Source organism: Dendrobates tinctorius, unplaced genomic scaffold (genome assembly GCF_039654945.1).
Source record: "Dendrobates tinctorius isolate UK_male_01 unplaced genomic scaffold, ASM3965494v1 ptg000293l, whole genome shotgun sequence".
Classification (NCBI taxonomy): domain Eukaryota; kingdom Metazoa; phylum Chordata; class Amphibia; order Anura; family Dendrobatidae; genus Dendrobates; species Dendrobates tinctorius.
In genome coordinates this window covers 24,507,422-24,533,713 of record NW_027361960.1, presented here as the reverse complement: position 1 = coordinate 24,533,713, position 26,292 = coordinate 24,507,422, and the positions used below count along the sequence as shown (strand labels likewise).

The following is a 26,292-nucleotide window of genomic DNA, read 5'->3' as shown; positions in this document are numbered from 1 at the left end:
TGTTGAGCCTGCATCATCGTTTGGCCCAAGAAGGCCTGTAAGGTTGCCTTTTCTTGGAGTAGGAAAACCGCTTTTAAAGCCGGAGAATCAGGAACAGGTTTTGGCGTACATTGCCGAAACAGCCACCAGCTCTATTGCCTCCTCTTCTGAATGTTCGAAACCTGCAAGCACGGAGTCGTCAGTGCAGGGTTCTGGTCAGGAAAAACACCTTTCCTTGTGTCCTTCACTCCCACCAAAAGTTAAGGATGCGGCAGCCCACATTTCAGATTACTCTATGGAGCTCTTTTCACATACCATGCCTGGGTTATCCAGTCAAATCCAGAATTCCCCAGTCCAAGATGAATCTGAAATGTAGTGCACTGATGCACAGCCATTGATAGATAATTCTGCTGGTACATCAATCCAAAGCACTACATTGCCCTCGCAGTCTATTGAGCCAGAATCTGACCCTGATGAAACTCAGGTGCCCCGTCCCGCATACTATACCACCTTCCACGGTGACACAGAGGAAGATAAAGAGGATGGTGCAGATGACTTTGAAGAGGAGGTGATGGATGACCCAGTTCTTGACCCAGATTGGCAAGCATTGGGGGAGGAGGGTGGCGCTGGCAATAGTCCAGATAAGGAGAAGGATTCGCAGCAGGCATTGACATCGCAGCAGCGGTTATCTAGCAGGTCCGTAGCTGACCAAAAACGTGGAACAAAAACTAAAAGAGTTGCAGGACAGCTTGGCCACACGGTCAACTTAGCACAGCGTGCAAGGCCAGAAAATGTATACCATAGTAGGAAGAGTGCAGTGTGGCACTTCTTTGTCCAAAATCCTACTGATGAGGCAAAGGTTACCTGTAAGAAGCGTGGAAGGACCTTTAGCCGAGGTAAACAACTCAGAAATTTGAATACCAGTTGCATGCTTAGACATTTAATCAACATTCACTTGCAAGCGTGGAAGACTACAAAACCTAAGGTAACACATGTGCACCTGCTCCGACTGAAAGTAGCCAGCAATGCTCCATCGCTTCCCCCACTGTAAGACCATCGCCACCGTTAAGCACACCACCAGCACTAAATGTGGAAGTGTTGTCGCAAGGCCAAAGCACTCACGGAATCACAATGGTTTTGGCACACAACACTGAATCTAGGCCATCACCACCAATACCATCACCAACCCCCTCTCACTCCGTCCGGTCCACCACTACTTCCTCCATATGCAGCTCTCCAGTCCAGCTCACCCTACCAGACACTCTGAGTAAGACAAGAAAGTACTCATCCTCTCATCCGTGTACACTTTGTTTGAATGCCTACATTGCCAAACTAATCTCATTAGAGATGATGCCTTACCGTTTGGTTGAATGCAAAGCTTTCTGCGACCTCATGGCTGTTATGAGTTCATTTTCCCCTTCACCATTGAGGTCTGATGAACTCCCTCTTCTGGTGAAGGAAGGTAGTGAGGCTGATTACCAAGCACCTGAGCTGGGAGAGGATGACTGGGTGACGGGGATCTCTGACTGGATATAAGGCAGCTGACGCCCTTCTGCCTCGCTGGTGATTTCTCTGTGGAATTCTAGGAGACCAGTCTGATTCCTGCTCCTCAAAAGCTGTTTTCTGCTTTGCCTTTTTGCATTTGTGTTCTGGTTTTAGTTTGCCTTGCTTTTCTGAATTCTGCCATTCCCTGCTGGGGTGAGCTGAATTCCTTTTTGTCGGTTTGCTCTGTCTTCAGAAAATACCTGAGTACTGACATAGTCTTTTTGAAGCCTAGTGTCTTCAGGGCCTTTTTCCCTGTCAGTCTGTTGGCTCTTATTTTGATAGGGTTTTTCGCGGATTGCAGACAGCAGCCTTCCTATCCTGTCCTATCTAGTTAGCTTGGGCCCCATCATTTGCTCAGTCTATCTTTCTATCTGTGTTAGTGTTTTTTCTTCTTGCTTCACCGTCATTATATGTTGGGGGCTGCCTATTGCTTTGGGGTCTGATCTGGGGCAGTTTAGATTTCCCTGTTGTGAGTTCATTTTCCCCTTCGTCACTGAGGTCTGGTGAACTCCATATTCTGGTGAAGGAAGGTAATGAGCCTGATTATCAGGCACCTGAGCCTGATGAGGATGACTGGCTGAGTGGAGTCACGGACTGGATATAAGGCTGCCGACGCCCTTCTGCCCTGCGGGTGATTTCTCTGTGGACTTCTAGGACACCAGTCTGATTCCTGCTCCTCTAAAGCTAAGTTTTCTGCCTTACCTGTTAGCATTAGTGTTTTGTTTTTTGTTTTCCTTGCTTTTCTGGATTCTGCCATTCCCTACTGGGGTGAGCTGAATCTCCTTTTGCCTGTAGCTCTGTCTTCAGAATATTCCTGAGTACTGACATAGCATTTTTGAAGCCTAGCGTCTTCAGGGCCTTTTTCACTGTCAGTCTGTTGGCTCTTATTTTCATAGGGTTTTTTCACGGATTGCAGACAGCAGCCTTCCTGTCTTTTTCTATCTAGTTAGATTGGGCCCCGTCTTTGCTCAGTTTATCTTTCTGCCTGTGTTAGTGTTTTCATCTTGCTTCACCGTCATTATATGTTGGGGGCTGCCTATTGCTTTGGGGTCTGCTCTGGGGCAGTTTAGATTTCCCCTTTCTTTCTTTAGGCCTATTTATTTCTCCGGCTGTGATCGAGGGGTCTAGGGCATCGTAGGAACCCCCCACGGCTACTGCTAGTTGTGTTGATAGGTTCAGGGGTCTGCAATCCGATAGCTGCCAACTTCTCTGGTTTTCTGGACTTAGCTAGCATTTCTGTTTTTGCCTCCTACGGTGACTCAATCATAACATTTCCCTTTCTGTCTTTAGGCTAGGCAGTTCTCCGGCTGTGATCGAGGGGGTCTAGGGCATCGTAGGAACCCCCCACGGCTACTGCTGGTTGTTGTTGATAGGTTCAGGGGTCTGCAATCCGATAGCTGCCAACTTCTCTGGTTTTCTGGACTTAGCTAGTATTTCTGTTTTTGCCTCCTACGGTGACTCATTCATAACAGAATCACCAGCCTTACGCAGATCCTAGGGTACTCAATAGCAGGAAAGAATTAAAAAAAGAAAAAAAAGAAGTGTGTATATTTTTTCCTCTATATCTCTGAGGCCGTAGGGGGAATTTTTTTTTTCTCAATGGAGATAAAGCAATTGTCTGATCGTGTGGAGTAGCTCGCTGCGGAAGTGCGGGGAATTTCCGCCTACCTTGCTCATTCACATGCTGCTGAACCAAAGATCCCTACTCCTGATGTGTTTTTTGGGGATCGGTCTAAATTTTTGAATTTCAAAAATAATTGTAAATTATTTTTTCCTTGAAGCCTAACTCGTCAGGGAGCTCCGCGCAGCAGGTTAAAATTGTCATCTCTTTGCTGCATGGCGATCCCCAGGATTGGGCATTTTCTTTGAAACCTGATGATCCTAGTCTGACTAATGTGAACGCATTTTTTCAAGCCTTGGGGTTGTTGTATGACGAACCTAATGCTATTGATCAGGCTGAAAAGACCCTGTTGGCATTGAGCCAGGGTCGAGATTCTGCAGAATTGTACTGTCAAAAATTCCAAAAGTGGGCGGTCCTTACTGCCTGGAATGATAATGCCTTGGCAGCTCTCTTTCGGAAGGGTTTGTCAGAAGCCGTAAAAGATACTATGGTGGGATTTCCTGTTCCCTCTGGTCTGGACGATTCTATGTCATTAGCCATTCAGGTTGATTGGAGTTTACGTGAATGCAGGACTGCACGAGAGGTGTGGCCACCTGTTGAACAAGTGTCTGAACCTATGCAATATGATAGAGTTTTGTCCAGGGAGCAACGTCAGGAGTACAGAAAGCGTAATAAGCTGTGTTTTTTTTGTGGAGATGCCTCGCATATTATTTCTGTCTGTCCTAAACGAGAGAAACGTTTTGCACACACGTTTTCTGTGGGTGGTGTTCAACCTAAGTTTCTTCTGGCAATTACTCTGATCTGCTCCCTGTCCACATTTTCCGCCAAGGCTTTTGTGGATTCGGGAGCAGCCCTGAACCTAATGGACTTGGATTTTGCTAAACGTTGTGGATTTCCTATGACACCTCTGCGGACGCCTATCCCTTTGAGGGGGATTGATGCTACTCCTTTGGCGAAAAATAAACTTCAGTTTTGGACCCAGGTGGTAATGCGGGTCGCCCCAAACCATCAAGAAAATTGCAGATTTTTGGTGTTGCATAATTTGCATGATACCATTGTTCTGGGGTTTCTCTAGTTGCAAATTCATAATCCAATTTTGGACTGGAAATCTGTGTCTGTGGTGAGTTGGGGTTGTCGGTGTGCCCTTAGTGAGGCTCCGTTTTTTTCCACCTCTCCTCAGTCGCATGATGTTCCTGACTATTTGGCGAACTTTTATGATGTATTTAGTGAGAATGAGTCTGCGTCCTTGCCTCCTCATAGGAGTTATGACTGTGCAATTGAACTGAGCCCGGGGTGTAAATTTCCCAAGGGTCGGCTCTTCAATTTATCTGTACCCGAGCACGAGGCTATGCGATCCTATATTAAGGAGGCGTTGGAGAAGGGTCATATTAGACCATCCTCTTCACCATTAGGTGCTGGTTTTTTTTTCGTGGCCAAAAAGGATGGTTCATTAAGGCCTTGTATTGATTATCGTGCCCTCAACAAAATTACTATTAAATATCAGTATCTGTTACCCCTGATTTCGGATCTATTCTCCAGAGTTAAAGGTGCTTGCTGGTTTACCAAGCTTGACCTCAGGGGGGCGTATAATCTTATCCACATTAAGCATGGGGATGAATGGAAGACAGCGTTTAATACTCCAGAGGGACATTTTGAGTACCTGGTGATGCCTTTTGGGCTCACTAATGCCCCTTCTGTCTTCCAGTGCTTCATGAACGACATTTTCCGAGACTTTGTGGATACATTTTTGATTATCTATCTGGATGATATTTTGATCTTCTCCAAGGATTGGGATTCTCATGTGGAACATGTTCGGACGGTGTTCCGGATCTTGAGGGAGAATTCCCTGTATGTCAAAGGATCGAAATGCCTTTTTGGGGTACAGAGGATTTCATTTTTGGGATTTGTTTTGTCTCCGTCAACTATTGAAATGGATCCGGCCAAGGTACAGGCCATTTATGATTGGGTTCAGCCCACTTCTTTGAAGGCCCTTCAGAAGTTTTTGGGTTTTGCTAATTTTTATCGGAAATTTATAGCAAAATTTTCTGGTATTGCCAAGCCATTGACTGATCTGACTAAGAAGGGTGCTGATGTGTTGAATTGGTCTCCGGAGGCTGTTTCTTCCTTCCAGGAGCTGAAGCGAAGATTCACTTCTGCCCCGGTTTTGCGGCAACCTGATGTCTCACTCCCGTTCCAAGTAGAGGTGGACGCTTCTGAGATTGGTGTAGGAGCTGTTTTGTCTCAAAAGGATCCTGTAACATCTAAAATGAATCCCTGTGCTTTCTTTTCCCAAAGTTCTCCCCATCTGAACGTAACTATGATGTGGGGAATCGGGAACTGTTGGCCATGAAATGGGCATTTGAGGAGTGGAGACATTGGTTGGAGGGAGCTAAACATCAAGTCGTGGTCCTCACTGACCACAAGAATTTGATTTACCTGGAGTCGGCCAAACGCTTGAACCCTAGACAGGCTAGATGGGCCTTGTTTTTTACACGTTTTGATTTTCTGGTCTCTTTTCTTCCTTGCACTAAGAATGTCAAGGCTGACGCACTTTCTAGGAGCTTCTTTGCTGATTCTCCTGTGGCGACCAAGCCTGCTACCATCTTAAGCGAAGGGGTAGTTCTTTCTGCCATCTCACCCGATTTGAGACGTGCTCTGGAAGAGTACCAGGAGGACAAACCTGAGCGTTGTCCCATTGGAAAGTTGTATGTTCCTGACCAGTGGAAGAAGAGAGTGATGTCTGAAGTTCATTGCTCCGCATTGGCTGGTCATCCAGGTATTTTTGGTACTAGAGATCTGGTGAGTCGGTCTTTTTGGTGGCCCGGCTTGTCTCGTGATGTCAGGAATTTTGTGCAGTCCTGTGGGACTTGCTCCCGGTCTAAACCTTGTTCTCGCTCTAGTGGGTTGTAGATGCCTTTGCCGGTCCCCAGGAGGCCATGGACCCATATTTCAATGGATTTCATCTCTGATATGCCTGTCTCTCAGAGAATGACTGTTATTTGGGTGATTTGTGATAGGATCTCTAGGATGGTTCATCTTGTACCACTCCCTAAGTTGCCATCTTCTTCTGAGTTGGTGCCCCTGTTTTTGCAACAGGTGGTTCTCTTGCACGGGATTCCTGAGAACATTGTATCTGACAGAGGAGTTCAGTTTGTGTCTAGATTTTGGAGGACGTTCTGTTCCAAGCTGGGAATTCAGTTGTCCTTCTCCTCTGCGTTTCACCCTCAGACCAATGGGCAGATGGAGAGAACAAACCAGACCTTGGAGTCGTATTTGAGATGTTTTATTTACGCTGATCAGGATGATTGGGTTTCATTTTTGCCCTTGGCTGAATTTGCTTTAAATAATAGAGCTAGTTCTGCCACTTTGATGTCACCTTTTTTTTGTAACTTTGGGTTTCAGCCTCGATTTTCTTCAGGGCAGGTGGAGCCTTCTGCCTGCCCAGGTGTTGACACTGTGGTGGAGAGAATGCACCAGATCTGGGACCAAGTGGTGGATAAGTTATCTCTCTCCCAGGAAAAGGCCCAGCGGTTTTCCAACTGACATAGGACCGTTTGTGCTCAGTTTAAGGTGGGTGATATGGTTTGGTTATCATCAAAAAATATCGCTATGAAGGTAGCTTCTCCTAAGTTTATGCATAGATTTATTGGGCCTTACAAGATTTTGGAGATCATTAATCCGGTCTCTTTTCGGTTGGCTCTTCCTGTCACATTTAAATTCCATAATGTGTTTCATAAGTCCTTGTTGAAGAGGTATGTTGAACCAGTAGTTCCTGGGGTGGCACATCCGGACCCTGTATTGGTTGAAGGTAACATGGAATATGAGGTAGAGAAGATACTGGATTCCCATCTGGCTAGAAGGAGACTCCAGTATTTGGTTAAGTGGAAGGGTTATGGTCAGGAGGATAATTCCTGGGTCTCTGCCTCTGATATTCATGCCAAAGATTGGTGCGTGCCTTTCATCGGGCTCACCCTGATCGCCCTAGTGGCATAGATGAGGGTTCGGTGACCCCTCCTCAAGGGGGAGGTACTGTTATGAGTTCATTTTCCCCTTCACCATTGAGGTCTGATGAACTCCCTCTTCTGGTGAAGGAAGGTAGTGAGGCTGATTACCAAGCACCTGAGCTGGGAGAGGATGACTGGGCGACGGGGATCTCTGACTGGATATAAGGCAGCCGACGCCCTTCTGCCTCGCTGGTGATTTCTCTGTGGAATTCTAGGAGACCAGTCTGATTCCAGCTCCTCAAAAGCTAAGTTTTCTGCTTTGCCTTTTTGCATTTGTGTTTTGGTTTTAGTTTGCCTTGCTTTTCTGGATTCTGCCATTCCCTGCTGGGGTGAGATGAATTCCTTTTTGTCGGTTTGCTCTGTCTTCAGAAAATACCTGAGTACTGACATAGTCTTTTTGAAGCCTAGCGTCTTCAGGGCCTTTTTCCCTGTCAGTCTGTTGGCTCTTATTTTGATAGGGTTTTTCACGGATTGCAGACAGCAGCCTTCCTATCCTGTCCTATCTAGTTAGCTTGGGCCCCATCATTTGCTCAGTCTATCTTTCTATCTGTGTTAGAGTTTTTTCTTCTTGCTTCACCGTCATTATATGTTGGGGGCTGCCTATTGCTTTGGGGTCTGCTCTGGGGCAGTTTAGATTTCCCTTTCTGTCTTTAGGCTAGGCAGTTCTCCGGCTGTGATCGAGGGGTCTAGGGCATCGTAGGAACCCCCCACGGCTACTGCTAGTTGTTGTTGTTAGGTTCAGCGGTCTGCAATCCGATAGCTGCCAACTTCTCTGGTTTTCTGGACTTAGCTAGCATTTCTGTTTTTGCCTCCTACGGTGACTCATTCATAACACATGACCTACGCTGTCCCACGCTATGACCTACCCAGTCGGCACTTCTTTTCTCGAAAAGCCATCCCTGCCCTCCACCGGCATGTGAAAGACCGCATTGTCCATGCACTAAAACAGTCAGTGAGTGGAAGGGTGTACCTCACAACAGATGCATGGACCAGTAGGCATGGCCAGGGCCATTACGTGTCCATCATTGCGCACTTGGTTAATGTGGTGTATGCAGGCTCCACAGGGGACAGCGGCGGTGGAATAGTGCTGCCTAGCCCACGGTATAGGAAACGGTTGGCTGTAGGTTTTTGATCCTCCTCCTCCTCAATCAGCGAAATCTCATCCACAGAGCGCAGTCGCACAAGCACTCCATCCGCAGCTGGCAGTGTTGCACGCGAGGTGTCCCACTATCGAACAGCTAGTGGTAAGCGTCAGGAGGCTGTGTTAAAGATGATGTCTTTGGGCGACACCAAACACACCACGGAGGTACTGGCCGACTACTTGCAGCAACAAACTGAGTCATGGCTGGGCAGTCTACATCTTGAGGCAGGCAAAGTAGTCAGTGATAACGGCTGTAATTTTGTGGCAGCCATAGCCCGTGCAAAACTCACACACATACCTTGCCTGGCTCACACTTTGAACCAGGTGGTGCAGTGCTTCCTTAATAATTATCCGGAGTTAACATCCCTGCTCCATAAGGTGCGAAGACTGTGTTCGCACATCCGTCGCTCAAACGTCCACTCCACTCGTATGCAGAAGCTGCAGCGATTGCTCCACCTCCCCAAGCACCGCCTAATCATAGACGTTGCAACAAGGTGGAACTCCACCCTGCACATGGTTGAAAGGCTGTGCAAACAGAGGCAGGCTGTAATGCATTTGTGGGAGGATACAGGGTCAGGCAGTTTGAGGGAAGACATGGAATTGTCGGGTGTGCAGTGGTCAAAGCTTAAAGACCTCTAAAGTCCTTCAGTGTTTTGAGGAATGCACATGGCTGGTAAGCGCAGATGACGCCATCATAAGCATGAGCATCCCACTTATGCGTCTGCTCATGCAAAGTTGGATGCACATTAAGGATCAGGCATCTGCAGCAGAGGAGGAGGAGGGAAGCCTTGATGACAGTCAGCCATTGACTGGTCAGTGAACTGTCCTGGACGAGGTGGATGAAGAAGAGGAAGAGGAGGAGGATGAGGGGGATGATTATTTTGGGCAGGAGGATGCTTCTCAGGGGGCAAGAGAAAATGTTGGCGTTCCAAGGTCAGGTACAGTGTTTGTGCATGACTGTAGGGATGTGGATTTGCCAGAAAGTGCTCCTCCACCCACCACTGGCAGTGCATCATTGACACCTGGAACATTGGCCCACATGTGCGATTATGCCTTGCGGATCCTAAAAAGGGACCCCTGCATTATCAAAATGATGAGGGTTGACGACTACTGGCTGGCCAGCATCCTCGATCCACGCTACAAAGGCAAATTACACAACATCATGCCACAGGAGAACCTAGAGATAATATTGGCTAACAAACAAGCAACTCTGGTAAACCGTTTGAGGCTTTCCCAGCACACAGCAGCGGTGCTGGTTCTCCCATGAGCCATAGTGGGCGCAATGGAAGAGGTGTTTGTGGTGCACACAGCCGAAGTGGCGTTGAAGACAGGGGTTTAATGACCATGTTGTGGAATGATTTCTCAAGTACCGCTCACACGACTGCTAATACTGCATCGATTAAAAGTGACAGGAGACAGCAGTTGTCAACTATGGTTGCAAACTACTTCTCCCATATCGATGTTCTCCCCCACAGGTCATTCCCCTTTGATTATTGGGCCTCTAAACTGGCCTGAATTGGCACAATATGCCTTACAGGAACTCGCTTGCCTTGCTGCTAGTGTGTTATCTGAAAGAGTCTTCAGTGCTGCTGGATGAATCCTGACAGAAAAAAGGACCCGTCTGTCTACCCAAAATGTTGATGATCTAACATTCATTAAAATGAACCATGCATGGGTTTCAAAGGATTTTGTCCCACCTTCCCCTGATGACACATAGGTTGCCAGAAAACTGCCTCACTTTTGTCCTCCTCTTCCTCGGACTTGCCCAATTCCGCCCTTTGCAGCAGCTGAATGTCGAGCCAACACATCAACATATGCCATTTTTTAAACCTCCCTAAGTGGGCTGCCCACCCCCCCAATGGCTGGAGTCAACACCTGGCGCATGCGGGCAAGTGCAGTTGCTCTGAACAGGTGGATGGGCCCACACATGGCTGACTGCACTGGCACAGGGCACCTCATAGTACAATACAGTGTCTCTGATGGTGGGGGGGCCCACTCACCATCAGACAGACCAGCGTACTATGAGGGGCCCTGTGCCAGTACCGTTGACCATGAGTGTGCCCCCCCTGCGTGGTCTTGGCCACAGCACTTGCAAGTTGCAATACTTACCTCTCCCTGCTCCACCGCTGTGTAGTCTGGGCAGTTAAATCCTTCACAGGGGCGGCCGCTAGAAATTTGGTGTATTGATTGATGATGGTTAAGATGTAGCTATGCCCTGTCCTGCTGGCCTCGACCTTCAGATGATCAATGGCTACCATTTGTAATGGACGTCAACTTACAAGCGGATGCAGTGGTGCTTTATGATCACCTTTCACAGTTGTGATAGTCACAGACGTGTGACATTCCTGCCACCATTTTTCAATGTCTCCTCTCATGCCAATCCAATAGAATCACCTACGGCCTGTGGCTTCTGTCTTTTGCACTCCAAAATGATCAGACACATCATGATAGGCAGTGAGGACCATGTCTACATCTCTCCCTGTGATCACAATTTGATGGAGACGAGTAACGGTGATGTGATCCACGCTACTGCGATAAAGCAATCCTTTCTTCACTAAGAACCGTTTTCACTGTCTCCACAGACACAGTAATTGAGGGTCTGCATCGCCTCTGTAACATTTACCGGGAGGTTTTCCCGCGATGAGTAATTCCCAAATTTCTGCTAACACTCGACTTTCCGTCTGTACTTGTATCCATTTAGTTTCCAGTAGTGGAGAGTCTGGACTGGCTTACTGAGATTGAAATATATACGAAGATTTAAAAGTACCACAACATTGTATACTGGTGTACGCTATGAATACCTTTCCCTGTTTCTACTTGTTAAATTCTGGTGTAATACATACTGAGCCTGTGAGTGTCTGTGTCTGACTCCGGAAGTATAAACGGAAATTTACAATTACCCCTTGACTGGATACACCTGGTATGTGCTGATACAGTACCTTTGTTCAAAATTTTGTATTACGTTATCATCCATAGTGAGTGAGCGTGTGTGGTTTACGCCTTCTATATATACGGTGAATCGGAGATACCAATTTTTACCCTATACTCGATACAGCTTGCATCTTGTTATACAGTACCTTTATTCGACATTTAGTATTACGGTCAAATCCATACTGACTAAGCGTCTGAGACTGAATATGGGACTATGTATACAGAGATTTCAATTGTACCCTATAATATATATACTTGCTGCCTTGTTATCCAGTACCTTTTTACAACATTTTTTAATGGTCTGCACTATAGGAGCAGAAAAGCGCAAATAGGGTCTTATCCGATGATAAGATTATAGAAATATATAAATTCTACTCACCCGTTGTCGGAGAGAAAAGGCACATAGGATTAATGATAAGCTGCTGCACGTCCAAGGGTTAGATAAATGACCACCAAAGTATAAAATCCAATGGAGCTATTTTTGGACTTCGTGAGCTGCTTTAATAACATACAAGATTACAGTTGAGATGAAAGATCAATGTTTTTATTCCCAACGCGTTTCGAAGTATGAGCGACTTCTTCCTCAGGGGATGACAGACATGAAAAAATAGCGCTGCTTCCAGACTAAATACACTCCACATTTAAAATTTGGCGCCAATAGTCACATGTTTTTACAAGAAGTCAAAGTTCATATAATGACGTATAAATCTATCACATGGTAAAACACGATCTTGAAAATCTTTATAAAATAACATATTCTTTTATTAATTCACAGATAAAATTTAAGAAAAAGAAGAATTTAAGAGAAAATATATATAAAAAAATGAATAAAAGAGGAGTATCAGAAAAAGGTATGAACCAAATGAAAAAAATCAGAAAAAAGAAGAACCAGCAAAGGACTCTATCCACCACACCACAACAGATCTCCGAAAAAATCTTCTCTGCTCCAGAAAGAAAAAGAGTTTTTCAACAAGATATGAATTATATATGCAAGATTATTTATTGCAAATGTATTATATTAAAAAATCATATGATCCTCCTAAAAATATGAGAATCAAGAATAGAAAATATAAAAAATAATAAAATTAATAAATATTTATATATTGTATGTGTGTTAATGAAATAATCACATCTATTTTTTAACCCCATTCATACCAGATCAATGAGGAATAATCTCCAGCGAGAAAAAGACGTACTTGATCACACTTTAAGGGAGAAAAAAGGGGAAGATACCAATAAATCCTTTTTGTAGAAAGCGCTGAAATGATGACTCCTGTACTAATCACCTTGTAAAAACATCAAGGCTGTCCGTGGCGTCCATCAAAAGAAGCCAGACCCGCAATAAAAAGCAACACAGAGGAAACAGGATCGCTCCCTGCACAAACATTAATCACACAATCGGTGTGATCAAGTACATCTTTTTCTCGCTGGAGATTATTCCTCATTGATCTGGTATGAATGGGGTTAAAAAATGGATGTGATTACTTAATTAACACACATACAATATATAAATATTTTTTAATTTATTATTTTTTATATTTTCTATTCTTGATTCTCATATTTTTAGGAGGATCATATGATTTTTTAATATAATACATTTGCAATAAATAATCTTACATATATAATTCATATCTTTTTGAAAAACTCTTTTTCTTTCTGGAGCAGTGAAGATTTTTTCGGAGATCTGTTCTGGTGTGGTGGATAGAGTGCTTTGCTGGTTCTTCTTTTTTCTGATTTTTTTCATTTGGTTTGTACCTTTTTCTGATATAACTCCTCTTTTATTCGTTTTTTATATATATTTTCTCTTAAATTCTTCTTTTTCTTAAATTTTATCTGTGAATTAATTAAAGAATATGTTATTTTATAAAGATTTTCAAGATCGCGTTTTACCATGTGATAGATTTATATGTCATTATATGAACTTTGACTTCTTGTAAAAACATGTGACTATTGGCGCCAAATTTTAAATGTGGAGTGTATTTAGTCTGGAAGCAGTGCTATTTTTTCATGTCTGTCATCCCCTGAGGAAGAAGTCGCTCATACTTCGAAACGCGTTGGGAATAAAAACATTGATCTTTCATCTCAACTGTAATCTTGTATGTTATCAAAGCAGCGCACGAAGTCCAAAAATAGCTCCATGGGATTTTTTACAACATTTTTTATTATGGTCAAACCCAGACTGAGTGAGCGTCTGAGGGTGACTCCGGAATTATATACCGAGATTTCAAATTTGGCCAATACTGTATACAGCTGCGCGCGTGATACATTACCCATTACCAGCTTTTCATATTCTTGTGTAATCCATACTGGGCCTGAGAGCGTTTGTGTCTGCCTCCTGAAATGTATACGGAGATTCAGAATGTTTACACTATACTATATATACACCTTGGATCTGGTGATACTGTACCCTTTTTCACCTTTTTATTTTATTGGGTAATCCATACTGAGCCTGTGAGCGTCTGTGTATGACTCATGAAATATATACGGAGATTTACTGTTATCCCTAGACTGTGTAGAGCTGTACACTTCTGATACAGTACCATATATCTGCTGGTATTTTGGGCCAATTTTCTAAAACATGAGGAAGTATGGTGGAAGAGGACACGGACGTGGGCATGGGGGGCCACCTGGTACTGATGGTGGTGGTGGTGCATCTGCTGGTAGCGCCAAAAACACAATAGCAGCTAAGGCAGGAGGAGTTGAGCCTGCGTCATGGTGTAGCTCTGGAAGGCCTGGAAGGCTCCATTTTCTGGGAGTAGGTAGACTGCTTTTAAAGCCGGAGCATCAGGAACTGTTTTTGGCTTACATTGCTGAAACAGCCTGCAGCTCTATTGCCTCCTCTTCTGAAGTTTAAAAAAATGCAAGCACTGAGTCGTAAGTGCAGGCTTCTGGTCAGGAGCAACCACTTTCCTTGTGTCCTTCACCCACACCAAAAGTGAAGGATGCAGCAGCACACACTTCAGATTACTCCATGGAGCTCTTTTCACATACCATGCCTGGGTGAATTAAAAATGGGGCCCATCATATACTGGAGCATTCAAAATGGGGGACATTATACACTGGAGCATCATCCATGAGGCCCATGATATACTGGAGCATTCCAAATGGGGCAGATCAGACACTGGAGCGGCATCTATGGGGCACATGATACACTGGAGCATTAGAAATGGGGCCCATTATATATGGAGCATTATTAGGGCCCATAAGACACTGGAGCATCATCCATGAGGCCCATCATACACTGGAGCATCATCCATGAGGCCCAGCATATACTGGAGCATTCCAAATGGGGCAGATCAGACACTGGAGCAGCATCTATGGGGCACATGATACACTGGAGCATTATAAATGGGGCCCATTATATATGGAGCATTATTAGGGCCCATAAGACACTGAAGCCTCATCCATGAGACCCATCATACACTGGAGCATCATCCATGAGGCCCATCATATACTGGAGCATTCCAAATGGGGCAGATCAGACACTAGGGCAAACATCTATGGGGCACATGATACACTGGAGCATTAGAAATGGGGCCCATTATATATGGAGCATTATTAGGGCCCATAAGACACTGGAGCATCATCCATGAGGCCCATCATATGCTGGAGCATTCCAGATGGGGGACATCAGACACTGGAGCAGCATTTATGGGGCCCATTATACACTGGAGCATTAGAAATGGAGCCCATTATATGTGGAGCATTATTTTGGCCCATAACGCACTGGAGCATCGTCCATGGGGACCAACATATACTGTAGCATTATGTGGAGCTCATCATATACTCTATGGAACATTATATGTGGCCAATTATTCTGTATGGAGAAATATATGGGGCTCATTATTCTGTATGGCACACAATGTGGTGGCTATTATACTGTATGGAGTAATATACTGTCCTTTTTTTGAGCTATTTTACAATTTAAAATAGCTCAGTCATGTCATGTAAGCAGTGAAATATTTGTCATTGTACTATACCTATATTTCTGTGCCGTATCGGAGCATCATGAGTTGTGGTATGTGTTAAAGGGGCGCACTGACACTCTTTGGCCAAGGGCACACGAAAACCTGGAGCCAACCCTACCCCCCCACAACTTTAGCCAAATAACCCCCAGTTTTCAATGTGTAACTATTATTATGAAGTAAATTAAGGTTGACAAGCTTCAGTAATAAGAACTGATGTTTTTGGCATTGAAATGGGCACTGTAGGTGTGTTTACTGTCCTCCACTCCCTGCCGACTTTGCGTCCCCATTGACTTGCACTGGGTTTCATGTTTCAGTCGGCCTCCGACTTTTCCCTATAGTCGCCTGATTTCGTTCGACCCGACTTTTGAGAAAGTGGGTTTCATGAAACCCAACTCGACCCTAAAAAAGGCAAAGTCACTCATCTCTAGTCATATCCTATTCTATCAAAGATTCATAAGCAATTTGTTCTTTGTCTGGATGGGGACATGGGTCGAGGCTTCATCTTTCATGGACAAATTAAATATCAACTCCTGGGGTCTAGAATTTATGTTTACCTATTCAGAAGCCCAAATTGAGTTTCTTGATTTAATAATTTCAAAGAGAATGGTGTAATTTTTACATTTACCCTCTTTAAAAAGGTAAATGTCAATAGTTATTTAGAATATTCAAGCAGCCACCTCCCCAAATGGATTGAAAATGTGCCATATGGACAGTATTGGTACATTCAAAAAAGTTGTACTAATGATGCCTATTTCCTAAAGGAGTCACAAGTTTTTAATTTAACTAATAAGGTTACCCTGTAGGTTCCTTATCGGATGCTTTCTAATAGGACTAAGGATCTTCAACAGATGGATTGTTTAGATAGAATGAGGGATAAACAAACCCCAAATTCTAAGGATGTAATAAGGATCAAGAATAAAGTCAAGTATACTTTTGTCACCACTTACAACTCCCATAGTTCTACTAGAGGGTCGTTGAATAAAGCTTGGTTAATCCTGGGGAATGACCCTGTTTTGGTGGTACATCTACCCAAAACCTCTACCATTGTATTTAAGAGGAATAGAAATTTTAAAAATTATATTGCACCCAGTTGTGATTCTAGAATTAAGGGGTTTAATAAGAAGTGTGGTCGTGTTTCTTTCCTTAGAGGGGTCTTTCGTTGTGATGGCCCTAAACGTCTCTGTTGCGGTAAGTTAAAGCATGGTGGCCATAGTTTCCAGTCAAGGACAATTGAAGAAATATTTCCAATGAATCAATTTCTGACTTGTAACACATCCTTTGTAGTTTTAATTTATTAGAATGTAGTTGCTGTCTCCATTACTGCAACCTATTCCCAACAGAAGCAATAAACATGGACACATTAGAAGCGGAGTAGTGTATCGAAACATTTTTTAACTGATCATCAAAAAAATCCAGATAGCTTATGCCTCATTATTTTAGAACAAATACCCTAAAACATTGCCTTAAAACATTCTTTCTTTCTCATTATTCTGGCACTTGGCAAATATTAATAATTATGGTAATCCTAATTGACCTAAAACGGGAAAGGTTTATTCTGATTTCATGTCAGCTATTGAGAAAAACATGCAATATATATATATATATATATATATATATGCATATACAGTGCCTTGCGAAAGTATTTGGCCCCCTGGAACTTTTCAACCTTTTCCCACATATCATGCTTAAAACATAAAGATACCAAATGTAAATTTTTGGTGAAGAATCAACAACAAGTGGGGCACAATTGTGAAAATGAACTAAATTTAGTGGTTATTTTAAATTTTTTTGGGAAATTCAAAAACTGAAAAGTAGGGCGTGCAATATTATTCAGCCCCTTTACTTTAAGTGCAGCAAACTCACTCCAGAAGTTCATTGTGCATCCCTGAATGATCCAATGTTCTCCTAAATAATTAATGATGATAAATATAAACCACCTGTGTGTAATCAAGTCTCTGTATAAATGCACCTGCTCTGTGATAGTCTCAGGGTTCTGTTTGAAGCACAGAGAGCATCATGAAGACCAAGAAACACAACAGGCAGGACCGGGATACTAATGTGGAGAAGTTTAAAGTCGGATTTGGATACAAAATGATTTCCAAAACTTTAAACATCCCAAGAAGCACTGTGCAAGCGATCATATTGAAATGGAAGGAGTATCATACCACTGCAAATCTACCAAGACCCGGCCGTCCATCTAAACTTTCATCTCAAACAAGGAGAAGACTGATCAGAGATGCAGCCAAGAGGCCCATGATCACTCTGGATGAACTGCAGAGATCTACAGCTGAGGTGGACATAGGACAACAATCAGTCGCACACTGCACAAATCTGGCCTTTATAGAAGAGTGACAAGAAGAAAGCCATTTCTTAAAGATATCCATAAAAAGTGTCGTGTATCATTTGCAACAAGCCACCTGGGAGACACACCAAACATGTGGAAGAAGGTGCTCTGGTCAGATGAAACCAAAATTGAACTTTTTGGCAACAATGCCAAACGATATGTTTGGCATTAAGGCAACACAGCTCATCACCCTGAACACACCATCCCCACTGTCAAACATGATGGTGGCAGCATCATGGTTTGGGCCTGCTTTTCTTCAGCAGGGACAGGGAAGATGGTTAAATTTGATGGGAAGATGGATGGAGCCAAATACAGGGCCATTCTTGAAGAAAACCTGTTGGAGTCTGCAAAAGACCTGAGACTGGGATGGAGATTTGTCTTTCAACAAGACAATGATCCCAAACATAAAGCAAAATCTACAATGGAATGGTTCACAAATAAACATATCCAGGTGTTAGAATGGCCAAGTCAAAGTCCAGACCTGAAAATAATCGAGAATCTGTGGAAAGAGCTGAAAACTGCTATTCACAAATGATCTCCATCAAACCTCAACGGGCTCGAGCTGTTTGCCAAGGAAGAATGGGCTAGAATTTCAGTCTCTCAATGTACAAAACTGATAGAGACATACCCCAAGCGACTTGCAGCTGTAATCGCAGCAAAAGGTGGCGCAACAATGTATTAAGTTAAAGGGGCTGAATAATATTGCACGCCCCACATTTCAGTTTTTGAATTTCAACAAAAATTTAAAATAACCAATAACTTTCATCCAACTTCACAATTGTGTCCTACTTGTTGTTTCTTCACCAAAAAATTACATTTGGTATCTTTATGTTTGAAGCATGATATGTGGGAAAAAGTTGAAAAGTTCCAGGGGGCCGAATACTTTCGCAAGGCACTGTATATATATATATGTGTGTTTTTACAGTGGAATGTAAAAGTTTGGGCACCTCTGCTCAAAATTACTGTTATTGTGAGCAGTTAAGGAAGTTGAAGATGAAGTGAACTCTAAAAGACCTAAAGTTAAATCTGACACATTTCCTTTGTATTTTAGGAAGATATACAGTTTATATACAGTATATTGTAATTTTTTACATTTTCAAAATTCCAAAACTGAAAATGGGCAGATGCAAAAGTTTGGGCACCCTTGAAGATTTGTGTGTTTTGATAACTTTGACCTTGTTCACTATCATCATTAGGAAAGACCAGTTGATGCAAATTTACCAGCTACAGAAAATGTCTAAGCTCTGTAATTGCAAAAAAAGGTTTCAGTACCAAATATCAAATTTCCCAGCTTTATTAAAATCCAGCCACCTCTAACCTTGTGCCAAAAAACTGCAGCCGTGGGTTCTTCTAATCAGCTTCCTAGCACTCTGAAAATGAAAATGGTGGAGGCACACAAAGCAGGAGAAGACAATAAAGAGATAGCAAAGCGTTTTCAAGTTGCCCTTTCCTCAGTTCAAAATGTAATTAAGAAATGTCAGTTAAAAAGATCAGTGAAGGTAAAGATAAGGACTGGAAGACCAAGCAAAATTCAAATTAGAGCTGCTCATAGGATTGCTAGAGAGGCAAATCAGATCTCTACTTCAGAAAGATTTAGCAGACTCTGTAGTTATGGTACATTGTTCTACTGTTCAAAGACACCTGAACAAATATGGCTGGCATGGAAGAATAATCAGAAGAAAACCTCTACCGCATCCTCACCATAAAGTTCAGAAGTATGAAAGAGAAAATCTAAACAAAAAATATTTACAAGCTGTGATACTTTCAAAAGGGGGGCTACTAAGTACTAACCATGCAGGGTGCCCAAACTTTTGCATTGGCACCTTTGCCTTTTTATAATTTTTAAAATGTAAAAGATGAAATTATTTTTTTTTCCTAAATTATGAAGGAAATGTGTCATCTTTAACAATAGGCCTTTAAGAGATCATTTCATCTTCATCTTGCTTAACTGTTCACAATAACAGCAATTTTGACCAGGGTTGTCCAAACTTTTACATGGCAGTATGTATACACTACCGTTCAAAAGTCTAGGGTCACTTAGAAATTTCGTTATTTTTTAAAGAAAAGCACAGGTTTTTTTCCAATGAAGCTAACATTAAATGATTCAGAAATACACTCTATACATTGTTAATGTGGTAAATGACTATTCTAGCGGCAAACGTCTGGTTTCTAATGCAATATCTTCAAAGCTGTATAGAGGCTCATTTCCAACAACCATCACTCCAGTGTTCTTATGGTACTTTGTGTTTGCTAACTGTGTAAGAAGGCTAATGGATGGTTAGAATACCCTTGAAAGCTCTTGTACAAGTATGTTAGCACAGCTGAAAACAGTTTGGCTGATTAGAGAAGTTATAAACTTGACCTCATTTGAGCTAGTTCAGAATCTGGAGCATTACATTTGTTGGTTCCATTAAACTCTCAAAATGGCCAGAGAAAAAGAACTTTCATGTGAAACTCGACAGTCTATTCTTGTTCTTATAAATGAAGGCTATTCCATGCGAGAAATTGCCAAGTAACTGATGATTTCCTACAACGTTGTGTACTACTCCCTTCAGAGGAGAGCACAAACAGGCTCTAACCAGAATAGAAAGAGAAGTAGGAGGCCCCGCTGCACAACTGAGCAACAAGACAAGTACAGGAGGCCCCGCTGCACAACTGAGCAACAAGACAAGTACATTAGAGTCTGTAGTTTGAGAAATTGACGCCTCACAGGTTCTCAACTGGCAGCTTCATTAAATAGTACACGCAAAACGCCATTGTCAACATCTATAGTGAAGAGATGACTCCGGGATGCTGGCCTTCAGGACAGAGTGGCAAAGAAAAAGCCATATCTGAGACTGACTAATAAAAGGGAAAGATTAATATGGGCAAAAGAACACAGACATTGGACAGAGGAAGATTGGAAAAAAGTGTTATGGACAGATGAATCCAAGTTTGAGGTGTTTGGATCACACAGAAGAACATTTGTGAGACACAGAACAACTGAAAAGATGCTGGAAGAGTGCCTGACACCATCTGTCAAGCATGGTGGAGGTAATATGATGGTCTGGGGTTGCTTTGGTGCTGGCAAAGTGGGAGATGTGTACAAGGTAAAAGGGATTTTGAATAAGGAAGGCTATCACTCCATTTTGCAATGCCATGCCATACCCTGTGGACTGTGCTTGATTGGAGCCAATTTCATCCTACAACAGGACAATGACCCAAAGCACACCTCCAAATTATGCAGGAACTATTTAGGGAAGAAGCAGGCAGCTGGTATACTATCTATAATGGAGTGGCCAGCGCAGTCACCAGATCTCAACCCCATTGAGCTGTTGTGGGAGCAGTTTGACTGTATGGTACGCAAAAAGTGCCCATCAAGCCAAACCAACTTGTGAGAGGGGCTTCTGGAAGCATGGGGTGAAATTTCTCCAGATTACCTCAGCAAATTAACTGCTAGAATGCCAAAGGTCTGCAATGCTGTAATTGCTGCAAAGGGAGCATTCTTTGACGAAAGCCAAGTTTGAAGGAGAAAATTATTATTTCGAATAAAAATCTTTTTTCGAACCTTGTCAATGTCTGGACTAGATTTTAAATTCATTTGGCAACTCATTTGATTAATAAAAGTATGAGTTTTCATGGAAAGCACAAAATTGCCTGGGTGACCCCAAACTTTTGAACGGTAGTGTATATACAGTATGTGTGTGTATGTTTAAAAATGTTTTATTTCTTTACATTTCATATAATTCTATATTAGTTAATTGGAAATATGAACAAGTACCTGACAATATGACTGATGTGTGCCTTTTATGATGTGTTACATTTAATATTGTTTTTATTGCAACCTTATGTCACTGATTTGCTTAAAAGTTGTGAGAGATTCTTAAATTGTGTGCACCTGGTGAACGGGTGGACAGTCGCAAAAATTCGTAGTGCCATTAAATGACATTCTATTTCTCAGTCGTGCTGGTTTCTTGAATCCCAGCGCTTGGACAATATCTGCCCCCTTTTTTCTTCATGTCCCACTTCTCCTCTGGAGGTTGGTCTTTCGGGATATATATTTATTTCATTTGTATATTTTGTGCTGAGAAGATTACTTTCAAACTGTTAGAATGACAAATGTGTCTGTTGTAGATTGTTCATATCTATGTTTCTCCTTTTTCCATATTGTTACATTTATATTACAATAAATAAAAAAGTTAAAAAAAAAGTTGCTTAGGATAAAATATTATATCAGTGTGTTAGGATCAACTTGTGAATGGTTTCGTGATTTTATAATAGCTAATAGCTGCAATGATATTCACAGTTTTAAAACATAATTTTTTTCTACAGTTTTTCCTTTATTTTTGAGCAAGTTATTCATTTTTAATGAAGTGAAATACTGTCTATGATACTGATCTAGTATAATTTGGGGTAAATGCTGAGGGTTGTACTGTAAAACAACTGAGCAAACTAATAAAATGGTATTTAGTTTCAGTGGTGGAATGCCGGTCCCATTCTCTATTTTAAATCCTAGTTTCTAAAGAGTAAATTGGACATTATTAAGTGTTGCCACACAGATGCGGACACGCTTTTGCATACCAGATGCGCCTTTGTGTGCAGTGAACTAGTTTACTGTAAGACTGATCAATGAAGACATTTAGAACCCGGCAGCCTCTGTAGCTTCATCCAATATCCACAGCACTTTGAAAGCGTACACTGTGTAAATGCCACAATTGTATTGAAGCAGACAAATACAGGCTTGTATATTTATAATTCTACTCATTTTGGAGGAATATATGAAAACTAAATTACTCTAAACCTTATATTTAGAATAAAATAACTGAAAGCTGGAAGATCGCGTTCAGATTGTAACCATGAGGATTAATCATATGAGCTGTCATAATGATAGCAGATATACATTTCTAAAGACTTTCTGCTGTCCATTTGCTATAAACAAGTCATGTATTCTGCCAACTTTATCACACAGCTCTCCTAGGCTGACCAGCACATGATAAGAACAATGCATATAGTGAATACATAGTGTGAAATTAATAACGCATTTATTTTATTAGATAATTTAACTTTGAATGGCTACATTTAATAAAGTGATTGAAAGAAAGTCAAACACAAAGTAATAGTAATAGCGAATGACAGTCTGTGATGACTTTGGCTTTGGACCCGTTGCGCCACTGGCCGGGCTTACTCTGGAGGGGCGTGATTAAGGCTAGGTTCACATTAGCGTTCGGCTGAGCTGCGGAGGGCTGCATACCTCCTCTGTTAAGCTCCACCTACTTCCTCACTTCTTCCGTTTAGCTCCACCTACTTCTGCATGCGTCCTGCGTACCTATCTTTAACATTGGCTATGCAGGACATGCGGATGTATGCGGATGTGTCGTTTTGACATGCCCGCCGAACGCACAGAAATGCAACATTTTTGTTTAATATAGTTCATATGGAAAATAGTAAATTCTGACAGAATATATGAGAAAATTTAATAAGAATTGGTGGAGTTGAAAAAATAAGTTTATAAAATTATTTATTAGATTTTAAGCTTTCTATATTATTTTACCATTGCGTTTCTGTGCGTTCAGCGGGCACGTCAAAATGACGCATCCACATACTGTACATCCACATACATCCGCATGTCCTGCATACCCAATGTTATGATAGGTACGCAGAACGCATGCAGAAGTAGGCAGAACTAAACGGAAGAAGTGCCGAAGCAGCCAGAGCTTAATTGAGGAAGTACGCAGCCCTCCACAGTCCTCCGAATGCTAATGTGAAACCGGCTTAAGTGACTACCTGGTCTTCACTACCTGTGATGGTGAGGATAGGATTGGTACGTTTGGTTAGCCACTAGGTGCCACTCCAGGACACTCTTCGAACCTGGAGCAACTGACCGAAAGGTCAGAGGCAGAACATGAAGCGCCAAGGGAAAAGACAGAGACATGGTCAGACAGTCTGAGGACATGGCGGTCAGTACAGGGTGAAAATACGAAGCCGGGGTCCTAAGTGAAGAGGCCAGATAAAACAAGAGAACTAGCTGAATCAGTAACAGGGGAGTCAGAACAAATACGCATTTTGACAGAACACTAGAAACAGACTGAGACTAGGAACCTAAGTTCAGGCAAAGGTGTAAGGGGAGGAGCTACCTAATATATATATCCTGCTGGGAAGAGATTGGCCAGGCAAGCAAAACTCTGCAGGACACAGCGGGATAAATTACTGCAGAGTCTGGCCATTCCTCCCTAAGGCCAGGTGGAAAACATCCAGCCACATGATGATGCAGCAGTGTTGGAAACATTGCAAGAGACAGTTCAACGCCATGGCCTGACACTTGGGGGAATCAGAGACGTGAAAGCAATGAGGTGGATGGCTCTGAGAAGGTGTGCAAATTACTGGCGAGACACAGTTCAGTGGCGGGATGAACCTCTATTACATGTTGTTGATAGATTATCGTATATACTCATGTATAAGCTGAGTTTTTCAGCACATTTTTTGTGCTGAAAATGCACATCTCGACTTATACACAAGTTAATTGTCCCAGAGGGCCAGCAGGGGAGGGACAGCAGCGGAACAGCGCGTCACAGAGCCAGAAGCCGGCGGCTGTGGCTACAGCCTGTGCCGCTGCTAAAGAGAAATGAATATTCTTTTCTCTTATAGCACGCACAGTGAAAGCTGAATCTGCCGGCTTCCAGAAGACATCATGTTCATCCTCCAGCATGCCCTGCATTTCGCTGGTCTTGGCGCCCTCGCAGCATCTCGTTGGTGCCGGCTTCCGGCACACTTCCTGTGCTGAGCGATCATTAAGATAATGAATATGCACGCGTCTCCACTCCCATAGGCGTGGAGGGAACATTCATTACGTTAATGAGCGGTACCACGTGATTGCTCAGCATGGGAAGAACTTCTGGAAGCTGGAACGAGGTGCTGTGAGGGTACGCTGGAGGGTGAGTAGGATGTTTGTTTTTTTTGTAATAGTAAGCATGCATACAAGGCCGTGAGGGGGGAGCCACGCATACCAGGACACCTACGGGGGGAGCCACGCATACCAGGACAGCTACGGGAGGAGCCACGCACACCAGGACAGCTATGGAGGGAGCCACGCATACCAGGACAGGACTGGGGAGCCACGCATTCCAGGACAGTGATGGGGGGAGCATTGCATACCAGGAAAGGATGGGGGAACCACGCATATCAGGACAGCACTGGGGGGGCCATGCATACCAGGAAAGGATGGGGGAGCCATGCATGCCAGGACAGGGATGAGGGGACAATGCATACACGGCTTATACTCAAGTCAAGAAGTTTACCCAGTTTTCCGTGGCAAAATTAGGTGCCTTGGCTTATACTCGTGTCGGCTTATAATCGAGTATATACGGTATTTAGAGGAGTTTATCTGGATTTCATTTTGTTCACTCTAATCAGCCATCCCTTGGAGTAAAATGATAAAAACACCTTTTACCCTTAATAGGGTTAGCGCTATATCTCCACTGTAGCTCTGGTGATTGTTTACAAGCTGCACAACACCGCTGCAGGAAATTACAGAGCTCACTAGCTCTGCAGATGTAGAAGACATTACAGAGCTTACAGGTCAACCACAAAGAATGGAAGTGAAAGCCCTAGAACATTGGACAAATATTCTGGACAGGCCATATGTTGTACAAATGCATCATTGAAGAAGATGAGTGTATAAGTCTGAATAGTACAGTGAGCCAGCAGCAGCTGTGACAGTAATTGATCAGTTATATGGTATATAGTTCCTTGAAAAAGTTTTCATACCCAGTGAGTTTTTCCACATTTTTTGTTCACGTTACACCCACAAACTTAAATTATTTTATTTGAAATTTACATGGTATTCCAACACAAAGTAGCAAGTGTTTGTGAAGTGTAAAGCAAATGATAAATGGTTTTGTAATTATTTAAAAAAAATAAACCTGAAACTTGTGATGTGCATTTGCATTCAGCGCCCTTGAAGCAATATTTTGTAGTACCACCTTTCACTGCAATTTCTACTGCAAGTCTTTTGGAGTATATCTCTACATGCATTGGACATCTACAGGCTGGAATTTTTGTCTATTTTACCCTTGCAAGCTAGCTCTAGCTCAATGAGATTGGATGGAAAGCGTCTATGAACAGCGAGTCTTTCAAGTCTTGCTACAGATTCTCAATGAGATTTTGGTCTGGACTTTTACTGTGTCATTCAACCACATGAATGTGCTTTGATGTAAACCATTCCATTGTAGCTCTGGCATTATGTTTAGGGTTGTTGTCCTGCTGGAAAGTGAACCTACACCGCAGGCTCAAGTGTTTTGCAGCGTCTATGTCACGCTGTGACTGCACGTGATTAGGGAATGGGGCCCGGCACTGTCCCTAAGGCTAGAGCCTAACTATACCTGCTCCCAATGGTACCTCTGAGGCTGCGTTCACATGTTCAGGTTTTTTTGTGTTGTCGCGGCGGCTAAAACGCAAAAAAATAGCATCCCATGCAATCCTATGGGATTCCGCAATGCTGTGCTAATGCTGCTGATTTTCCCGCGGCGAAATCGCATCGCTCATCGCCCACATAGGAATGCATTGTTCTGCTTACTTTCTGCATGTGGCTGTGCCCACCTTGCGAAAAGTAAGCAGAACATGTGCGGATGGTACCCACAGTCCGGAGGAGAGGAGACTGTCCTCTGGGCTGTGGGTACCATATCCCTGTAAAAAATAGAATTAAAATTAAAAAATCGGGTTATATTCACCTTCCGACGTCCCGCACAGCGTCCCCAGGCTTTAGCGATACACGCGGCAGCTCT

General features: G+C 42.9%; 1 protein-coding gene across 1 annotated transcript in view; it reads left to right on the top strand.

Moving 5' to 3' along the window:
- SLC22A3 (solute carrier family 22 member 3) overlaps nt 1-26,292 on the top strand; it is a 469,228-nt gene that overhangs the window by 38,108 nt on the left and 404,828 nt on the right. The gene's annotated exons all lie outside the window — the stretch shown is intronic.